Source organism: Electrona antarctica, assembly GCF_951216825.1.
Source record: "Electrona antarctica genome assembly, chromosome: 17".
Lineage (NCBI taxonomy): Eukaryota > Metazoa > Chordata > Actinopteri > Myctophiformes > Myctophidae > Electrona > Electrona antarctica.
In genome coordinates this window covers 48364453-48376096 of record NC_136798.1, presented here as the reverse complement: position 1 = coordinate 48376096, position 11644 = coordinate 48364453, and positions in this window count along the sequence as shown.

The window sequence follows — 11644 nt, the reverse complement described above, 5'->3', positions numbered from 1 at the left end:
CTCAACATAAGAAGGACAAGAGCAACCTGAATACAGAGATTACTCAACATAAGAATGACAAGAGCAACCTGAATACAGAGATTACTCAACATAAGAATGACAAGAGCAACATGAATACAGAGATTACTCAACATAAGAATGACAAGAGCAACATGAATACAGAGATTTCTCAATTGAAGAAGGACAAGATCAACCTGAATACAGAGATTACTCAACATAAGAATGACAAGAGCAACCTGAATACAGAGATTACTCAACATAAGAATGACAAGAGCAACCTGAATACAGAGATTACTCAACATAAGAAGGACAAGAGCAACCTGAATACAGAGATTACTCAACATAAGAATGACAAGAGCAACCTGAATACAGAGATTTCTCAACATAAGAAGGACAAGAGCAACCTGAATACAGAGATTACTCAACATAAGAATGACAAGAGCAACCTGAATACAGAGATTACTCAACATAAGAATGACAAGAGCAACATGAATACAGAGATTACTCAACATAAGAATGACAAGAGCAACATGAATACAGAGATTACTCAATTGAAGAAGGACAAGAGCAACATGAATACAGCGATTACTCAACATTATTATGACAAGAGCAACCTGAATACAGAGATTACTCAATTGAAGAAGGACAAGAGCAACCTGATGCAGGAGAAAGCCCAACTGCGTAAGTCATTCGGAGGGGTTTTATCCCCCAAAAATCATGTTTTTTGCGTCAAACGGTTATTTTTTTTACATTTGCGGCACCCCCTATGGATGAAAATGGAATTGCTTTTGGCTTTTGGTTGATTAAACCACCCACGACATTTGATTCAAATTTGGAGTTGATTGGACGTTTGGTTCGTGATTTGTGGCGTTTTTTGTAAAATAGGCCCCTCCCACTAACTTCGGAAGCCGATTACGGCCGAACGATACGCACTATCAAAATTCCGCCTGTGGTGTCTTCATCGGAAAGGTCCAGAGATCATGTGTAACAATTTATGTGAGATTTGGACACTGTGCACACTGTACGTTGCTATGGTCATCAAATGCTGCTAACGTTGTGGTCCCCACTGTTAGCATGTGTGCTATCAGGCAGAAGCTGAGATAGATATAAAACTCCTGGCCAAAATCTCATACAAAACACAACACCTAAAATCGGAATGTTATTGTGACCTATTGAGCACAAACAGACCATCATGATTTGCTTGCTGGGCCTATAATTAATTTATTTGCATTACATTTCCACTCGCCCATATAAATAAAAAGCAAGATGGCTGCCGTCAAGGCATTCCAGCTTCATTCCATTGGCCAGTTAATGAAGCCGGGATCTTCCCCAGCTTCCGTCATTGGTCAGTTAATGAAGCCTGGAGAGCCGTGAATGGTGGGTTAATGAAGCCTCCTCCTGTGATTCGTCAGTTAATGAAGCTCAAAGCCCCGTGAATGGTCAATTAATGAAGCCTCCTTACAGTCTTTCAGGGGCTGGGTAGAGCTAAAGCAGACACAGTCAGTTGACTCATTCTAAACAGTAACATCATCCAGTATTCATATAGGTATTAGGTGCAGAAGTTTTGATCAAAGATCCTGGGAGGAGATACATTTTAACTGTTTTTCATATAATTCAAAATGACGGGTGATCTAACAAAAGTCAGAACACGAAAGTTGTCCGGCATGAGGAGACACATATGTGTATCAAAGTGTCATTGCTAACGGTCAAACGGTTCATGAGATATGCACGTTCAAAGTTTGCATTTTCAATTGAGTGCTATAGCGCCACCATTTGGCCTATCGTCATGGGCTTTGCATAGTCACCGTTTGGCATGGCCCTCTACCAGATTACCGCGTTTCGCGAACCCCCCCCCCTCCCAAATCATGATATTTGAACTGGGGACCCCCCAAAATAATGGTATTTGAACTGGGGACCCCCAAAATAATATTTGAACTGGGGACCCCCTAAAATAATATTTGAACTGGGGACCCCCCAAAATAATATTTGAACTGGGGACCCCCCAAAATAAGATTTGAACTGGGGACCCCCCAAAATAAGATTTGAACTGGGGACCCCCAAAATAAGATTTGAACTGGGGACCCCCCAAAATAAGATTTGAAGTGAGGACCCCCCACCCTGAAAACCACTTTAATATAACATATAGGCCTATTTTGAAAAGGCTTTAGGCTAGGGAGTGTAATTCATGGAGTGAGTATTGAGAAACTTTTGCCAGTCAAATCTTATGTCAAATAGATTTTTTGTTTTATTGAAAGGATTACACAGCATATCAGCAGTAATCATTTCAAACAAAAATAATTGCCAGATTCAAAATAAATAAACCAAAACCCAAACCAATCCCACATCCATCCTATAGATCCACCTGGATCCATAATAGTTCTTATACACTTATAATAACTATTATAACGAATAACACTTCATAACCATTATTTAGACACTGGATTTTACTAGAGCGCTGCCCGTTGGGCACTGGCCTACTTGGAATGATGCAAGTTGGAAAGGCATGCCCAGTTATTACATGGAACGATGCAAGTTGGAAAGGCTTGCCCAGTTATTACATGGAACGATGCAAGTTGGAAAGGCTTGCCCAGTTATTACATGGAACGATGCAAGTTGGAAAGTCTTGCCCAGTTATTACATGGAACGATGCAAGTTGGAAAGGCTTGCCCAGTTATTACATGGAACGATGCAAGTTGGAAAGGCATGCCCCACCCAGTTATTACATGGAACGATGCAAGTTGGAAAGGCATGCCACACCCAGTTATTACATGGAACGATGCAAGTTGGAAAGGCACCCCACCCAGTTATTACATGGAACGATGCAAGTTGGAAAGGCATGCCCCACCCAGTTATTACTTGGAACGATGCAAGTTGGAAAGGCATGCCCCACCCAGTTATTACATGGAACGATGCAAGTTGGAAAGGCATGCCACACCCAGTTATTACATGGAACGATGCAAGTTGGAAAGGCACCCCACCCAGTTATTACATGGAACGATGCAAGTTGGAAAGGCATGCCCCACCCAGTTATTACTTGGAACGATGCAAGTTGGAAAGGCATGCCCCACCCAGTTATTACATGGAACGATGCAAGTTGGAAAGGCATGCCACACCCAGTTATTACATGGAACGATGCAAGTTGGAAAGGCATGCCCCACCCAGTTATTACTTGCGCGAGCAGAGCGCAAGTACTGTTTTCAGCTACGTGTGTCGGTGGTTCCATCTGCCAATCAGGGTTGTGTATTGTCTTTCATTCATTCATTCATTCATTCATTCATTCATTCATACTTTATAAACATGCGTACATTCAGTGGTGGAAGAAGTACTCAGATGTTTTACTAAACCCATTTAGGACTGAGACCAGATTCTAATGTCTTCTAAATCAGAACAGTTTTTTCTGAAAAACCTGTTTCTATATCACTGGTTCTCAAAGTGTTTCATGTCAAGGACCCCCAGAAATTATATATAATTGGCTGCCGACCCCCTTCTGAAAATATGTTGTTCCAGGGACCTCCCCGGAAGCAAAGATATGAGTTAAAAACGTTCGCTCTGAAAGAAAATATAGGCCTATTCAATGATTTGCGCTCATAGCGCGTCACTCGGTGCCGCATCATGAGCTTGTAGATCTGCTATTTTAAAGTATTTTTCAATAGCTAAAGTATAACATAATGCTTAAAACACCAAAAAGGGTTCCTGTCCTGAATGGGTTAAGTAAGAGTAGCAATACCACAATATTAAAAGTTCTCTGTTACAATTAAAAATTAAAAACGCCTGTATTCAAAATGTTACTTGCACCAAAATACCAAAAGTACTCAAACTTTCAAAGCTTGTAAACGTTTCAAAATAAATTAAGATCTACAAGCTCATCATGCTGGCTTGTAGATCTGATATATTCAAATAACATAATTTTAAGATAGGGCTTAATTTAACTTTTAACTTAAGAGTTAAAAGAGAGTAAAAACTACAAGTATCCAAGTAGTATCCAAAAACACTTAAGTAAAAAATATACACTATATGTGTAGAAAACACCATTGATGTAATAAAGTCATAGTTTTACCCTCCACTCCACTACATCTCTGAATACTATTATTAGTACAACTATGTGTTAGAATTGATTATCAGTACATTGAAAATCCATCAGTAAATCTCCTGTTTGATGTTTTTAGTCAAGCCGTGTCCCCGTGGATGGACGACGTTTGGAGGCAAATGTTACTACACAACTACTGAAGATAAATCATGGCAGGAAGGTAGAGATTACTGTCAGAGTCAAGGAGCTGATCTGGTGGTCATTAACAGTCGAGCAGAACAGGTTAGTGTGTGTGTGTGTGTGTGTGTGTGTGTGTGTGTGTGGGGGGGGGGGGGGGGGGGTGCGCCTACTTCCAATTCACCACATCTCAGAGGCAACATTTTTACTTTTACGCCACTACAATTATTTCTGGACTGTAGTTACTTTGTATGTTTTGATTTACAGTAAGCAAGAACAACACATGGTATTACATCAAAGACATAAAAATAGTCATCGTGAATCATACGTAAAAGAACCTAACGTCTGTCTAACAGTAGAATATATATATAATGAAACTATGCGTATACACTATAGAGTGCTATGTCTATATAAAATGCTATTTAAGTTACATAAGTTGAGCCTTTGTAAGGTCGTCAAGGGTAGGGAAAGTGCTACGGCGCTAAGATGGAGTCTGAAGAGGTGGTTTTCAGACTATTGGTTAAGATGGAGTCTGAACAGGTGGTTTTCAGACTATGGGTTAAGATGGAGTCTGAAGAGGTGGTTTTCAGACTACGGAGGAAGATTAGCAGTGAGTCCATTAAAGGAGTGATACATTAAAGGACCACTTCACCACTTTTCAACCTATCTTCATATAATTGGTCCTCACTAATGTTCATGATAAAAAATAGCACAATTTCTTTCCTACTCAGTCTGTGTCTCATAGGACAGTGATTCCCAAGGTGGGGTCCAGGGACCCCCAGGGGTCCTCGAGGGACTTCCAGGGGGTCCCCAGCAAATGATAGTTTGGAACCAAATGGACCCTTATGGGTCTGTAACAGTGTTGATTTCATCGACTAAAACTAAGAAAAATGTTCGTCGACTACCTTTTTCTCTGACAGAAACTAAATAAAAACTAAGCTATGATGACTAAAACTGTTACATTCCCTTAGGTCTAGGGTTCATTAAAGCATGCAACAAGGCTGGAAAGTGAACTGTTGTTTATTCACAGTGCTTCAATAAGGTTATATACAAATAGAAGATATGCAATAAATTACAAAAGGTATAAATATATAAATATGGGAGTATATATATATCTATAATCTTCTATCTAGACAACCATGATGTACTAATAACGATAGTTTAATGGGTTTCCAACCAAATCCAATATCTGGGGCTGAGCACTCTGCTCGAGCCTTATCGTGTTACAACTTAAAGATGCTGTTATTTAAATTATACAATGATCCAAAAATGGCTGTATGGGGCAACCCAGAAAAACAAACAAAATTAACTATCCCTAACCTAAATGCAAATGAACCCTCTACCTAAACCTAGCCAACAAAAGGAAACTCTCTACTCTACCTTATGCCTAACAAAATAAGTTTACAAAAAGCAAGCTCCCATATACTCCCTTTAACTTATACCTTACCAGTTAAACCATAACGTAAGTATAATTGCTTGTAACATCAACACTGCGACAGAGGCATCCTATTCAGACACTCAGGGCGCTCCAAACATTCAGAGTCCCTAGTGTTGGCTTTTTATACAATATAGCTTCACAGCTCCCTGGACAGAGTGTTCTCAGTATGACAAACTGAGCCACAATGCCGATGAGCTCAAGTCACAGCTGCGCTTAAATAGGCTTCCACAGGCCGGCCCTCCGCTTGACGAAAGGCTCACAGTGACCAGGTGGGCAGGTGGAAGGTGGATGATGATAGGCTCACGGTGACCAGGTGGGCAGGTGGAAGGTGGATGATGATAGGCTCACGGTGACCAGGTGGGCAGGTGGAAGGTGGATGGTGATAGGCTCACGGTGACCAGGTGGGCAGGTGGAAGGTGGATGATGATAGGCTCACGGTGACCAGGGGGGCGGGTGGAAGGTGGATGGTGATAGGCTCACGGTGACCAGGTGGGCGGGTGGAAGGTGGATGGTGATAGGCTCACGGTGACCAGGTGGGCGGGTGGAAGGTGGATGATGATAGGCTCACGGTGACCAGGTGGGCGGGTGGATGGTGATAGGCTCACGGTGACCAGGTGGGCGGGTGGAAGGTGGATGATGATAGGCTCACGGTGACCAGGTGGGCGGGTGGAAGGTGGATGGTGATAGGCTCACGGTGACCAGGTGGGCAGGTGGAAGGTGGATGATGATAGGCTCACGGTGAGCAGGTGGGCAGGTGGATGATGATAGGCTCACGGTGACCAGGTGGGCAGGTGGAAGATGATAGGCTCACGGTTACCAGGTGGAAGGTGGATGATGATAGGCTCACGGTGACCAGGTGGGCAGGTGGAAGGTGGATGGTGTATTTTAGACAGACAGACAGACAGACAGACAGACAGACAGACAGACAGACAGACAGACAGACAGACAGACAGTGGCCCCCAAAAATAGCAGACCTACAAGCTCATAGCGCGGCACCGAGTGCCGCGCTATGAGCTTGTAGGTCTGCTATTTTAGACAGACAGACAGACAGACAGACAGACAGACAGTGGCCCCCAAAAATAGCAGACCTACAAGCTCACAACGCGTCCTGATGCGACGCATAGTGAGAATAGATCTACAAGCCCACAACGCGCCGCGATGCGACTCATACTTACTTTTACTTTTAGTACTTACTTTTACTTTTAGTACTTAAAGGACATTTTGATGCCGATACTTTTGTACTTTTACTTGAGTACATTTTGAATACATAGATCTACAAGCTCACAGGACTTCTACTTCTAACAGAGTACATCTACCCTGCAGTATTAGTACTTGTACCTAAGTAAAACATTTGAGTATTTTTTCACCACTGTGTGTGTGTGTGTGTGTGTGTGTGTGTGTGTGTGTGTGTGTGTGTGTGTGTGTGTGTGTGTGTGTGTGTGTGTGTGTGTGTGTGTGTGTGTGTGTGTGTGTGTGTGTGTGTGTGTGTGTGTGTGTGTGTGTGTCCGTGCATGCATCTTTGCGTGTGTGTGCAGGCATGCGTGTTTGTGTGTGTGTGTGTCTGTCCATGCATGTGTATGTGCATGTATGTGCGTGTATGTGTGTGTGCTTGCGTGTGTGTGTGTGTGTGTGCTTGCGTGCGTGCGTGCGTGCGTGCGTGCGTGCGTGCGTCCACATAGTTGCATGTGATCTACTTCAATGATTAAAGTGAAGAAGTGAATGTATTGGATCAAATTAATGATGATTCAATCATGTACAAATGATCAGGTATTCATCAGAGGATTGGTCCCTGCATGGAACTGGTCATGGATTGGTCTGAAAAAGAGCGGAGGCAGATGGACGTGGGTGGATGGAACACCACTGACAACAACGTGAGACATTTTACATGTTTTTATATTGTAATTCTATCAAAGTCACTGTAAGTAGTTCAATACATTGTGTTTATTGTGCAGGTACTGGTACTGTATGTGAGTGACTGAGTGGATGTGGGTCAATACATTGTGTTTATTGTGCAGGTACTGGTACTGTATGTGAGTGACTGAGTGGATGTGGGTCAATGCATTGTGTTTATTGTGCAGGTACTGGTACTGTATGTGAGTGACTGAGTGGATGTGGGTCAATACATTGTGTTTATTGTGCAGGTACTGGTACTGTATGTGAGTGACTGAGTGGATGTGGGTCAATACATTGTGTTTATTGTGCAGGTACTGGTACTGTATGTGAGTGACTGAGTGGATGTGGGTCAATACATTGTGTTTATTGTGCAGGTACTGGCGCAACAATCCTCTTACCCTTGAAGGCTGGGAATGTGCATACTACGATCACTCTGACCCTGGAACATGGTCTAATTACATCTCATGTTCAGCTACACGGCCCCCAATCTGTGAAAAAAAATTTAAATGTACTTAATTACGGAAAGTAAAAAAAGTACCTGTTTTGCAGAGTGTCCCATTTCACAGGTTTCCGAAAGTATAAAAATGCATTTGAAAATAGCAGATCTACAAGCTCACATAGCTTGTAGATCTGCTATGTTCAAACGGCCTAAGGCCTCACTCAGACCTTTACTGCACTGCATTGCTGTTGTGAGTGTCATGGCCGCCCCAATGAATTTCCAATGGAGGTCACATGGTCTGTTGTATGGCTTTCAGCTGTGTTTCGACTGCCCCCTCCCCCTCACACAACACAAATGTTGTGTCAAACCATGTGACCTCCACAATAGCAATGCAGTGCAGTAAAGGTCTGAGCTCAGCCTTTAGGCCTCACTCAGACCTTTACTGCATTGCTGTATGCTTCTTGGATGAATGTTGTGTAGTGTCATGGCCACCCCAATGCATTTCCAATGGGAGTCACATCTTTTTAATCATCTTGTACTGTATACTGACGTTAATTGGCAACAGTATTGTTCCAGTCTATTAATTAACAATTCTGCTGCCCTGTGGAAAAATAATGTATGTGTGTACCAGATAATAACCAGATAATAATCAGATAATACTGATAATTGGCAGTAAGGATTAAAACATGTTTAAATCCTTGCTCTTTGGTCCAGACTATAAGTCTGTCCTCTCAGGGTGTGAAGGTCTTACTGTGTGTGGAGACATCATGTCTTTGGTCCAGACTAAAGTCTGTCCTCTCAGGGTGTGAAGGTCTTACTGTGTGTGGAGACATCATGTCTTTGGTCCAGACTAAAGTCTGTCCTCTCAGGGTGTGAAGGTCTTACTGTGTGTGGAGACATCATGTCTTTGGTCCAGACTAAAGTCTGTCCTCTCAGGGTGTGAAGGTCTTACTGTGTGTGGAGACATCATGTCTTTGGTCCAGACTAAAGTCTGTCCTCTCAGGGTGTGAAGGTCTTACTGTGTGTGGAGACATCATGTCTTTGGTCCAGACTAAAGTCTGTCCTCTCAGGGTGTGAAGGTCTTACTGTGTGTGGAGACATCATGTCTTTGGTCCAGACTAAAGTCTGTCCTCTCAGGGTGTGAAGGTCTTACTGTGTGTGGAGACATCATGTCTTTGGTCCAGACTAAAGTCTGTCCTCTCAGGGTGTGAAGGTCTTACTGTGTGTGGAGACATCATGTCTTTGGTCCAGACTAAAGTCTGTCCTCTCAGGGTGTGAAGGTCTTACTGTGTGTGGAGACAACATAAAATGACTTGTCTTTCAGTTCTACTGGATCTCTTCTCCACATTTTAGTCTAGTTTATATTTCTTGATTTTACATTTTCAATATATTTAGTTTTAGTTTTATTTTGTTTGTATGTTATTTTTGTCGATGAACATTTTTCATCATAGTTTTTGTCGACGAAATCAACACTATCCTCACTGGCAGGTGAGTCAGTAGGATACAACAGCAGTGACAACACACACACACACACGCACGCACGCACGCACCCACGCAGGCAGGCAGGCAGGCAGGCACGCATGCACGCATGCACGCGCGTGGACACACGCACACACGCACACACACACGTGCACACAAACAGGAGGAACATACAAGGAATACAACAATACAAGGAATTAATTGGCATAATGACTAATTTGGGGAGAAAAAGGCGGCATAAAATAATTGGCTACTCTAAATAAAAAGTAAAATAATACATACAACTTTAACCTTTTAAGTCCCTATAAAATAGACTATTTACAAGCTCACAACAAGACAGGTTGTGAGCTTCATTCACAACGTGAGGGTTGTGAGCTTCATTCACAACGTGAGGGTTGTGAGCTTACAGTACATTGGGCTATTTTGTGCTATTTTTGAACATTCCTGGAATATTATGTTTGAACCTTCCAGCAGGTGTATTACTGTATTGTAATGATTCATTCATAAATGACTGTATTGTAATGATTCATTCATAAATGACTGCATTGTAATTATTCATTGATAACGTACTGTATTGTAAGCCATCTTTTTAATCATCTTGTACTGTATACTGAACAGTGGAAGCATTTAATAAAACGTTAATTGGCAACAGTATTGTTCCAGTCTATTAATTAACAATTCTGCTGCCCTGTGGAAAAATAATGTATGTGTGTACGATAATAACCAGATAATAACCAGATAATACTGATAATTGGCAGTAAGGATTAAAACATGTTTAAATCCTTGCTCTTTGGTCCAGACTATAAATCTGTCCTCTCAGGGTGTGAAGGTCTTACTGTGTGTGGAGACATCATGTCTTTGGTCCAGACTAAAGTCTGTCCTCTCAGGGTGTGAAGGTCTTACTGTGTGTGGAGACATCATGTCTTTGGTCCAGACTAAAGTCTGTCCTCTCAGGGTGTGAAGGTCTTACTGTGTGTGGAGACATCATGTCTTTGGTCCAGACTAAAGTCTGTCCTCTCAGGGTGTGAAGGTCTTACTGTGTGTGTGGAGACATCATCTTGGCGTCTTGACATTAAAACACATAATGGAAGTGTGGAGACGAGGTGTCACTGACCACAGTATCACCATGTTCTCCATGGAGGTGTCACTGACCACAGTATCACCATGTTCTCTAGGAGGTGTCACTGACCACAGTATCACCATGTTCTCTAGGAGATGTCACTGACCACAGTATCTCCATGTTCTCCATGGAGGAGGTTCCACTGACCACAGTATCATCATGTTCTCCATGGAGGTTCCACTGACCACAGTATCACCATGTTCTCTAGAAGGTGTCACTGACCACAGTATCACCATGTTCTCTAGGAGGTGTCACTGACCACAGTATCTCCATGTTCTCCATGGAGGAGGTTCCACTGACCACAGTATCATCATGTTCTCCATGGAGGTGTCACTGACCACAGTATCTCCATGTTCTCCAGGACTCAACAGGCAGAGATTAAAATTGGGTGCATTTTGCATCCCAAAACGCAGTTTATAGTTAAGGGACGCAATAAAACAACAACCTCTGCATCCACGGGATGCACTACTGTACTACTGTTTTTTATTCTAGTTTATTTGCTAGCTTTAGTTATAATAAGCATTTCTTCTTCTGTTTTCTACATGAATATAACCACAGCATAACCATATCAAATTAAATGGGAGTTAAATGCTGCAATTTGTAAAAATGGCAAAATATGACGTTGTTGAAGTGGGACTCATAACATGTCCCTGGGACTCATTTCTAAAAGACCATCCCTGCATCCTGGGACTCATTACATTGAAAACCTGTTTACATCACTGAACATGTCTGTACACGGTGTGGCAAACACTTGGCCTTGTCCGGAGCAAGTTTTTGATTTTATTTGCACTTATAATGTTTCTTATTTTGATCTTATTACCTAAATACTGCATGCCAAGTCTCCAGGTTGTCTTCAGGATATGTATGACACTGATTTACTATGACACTATGCTATAATATGAGTCCACTAGTACTATAGTGGTTGTCAACTGTTTTATTTTCAGGGACCCCAATAACTCTAGCCTGGGCAGCATTCCTTTTCGGGTTTATGATCCGGTCGGGAGCGGATGGTAACCTTCGTCATGTTAGTTGTAGTCATCAGGATGATATCCTTACGTCATGTTGTAGTAT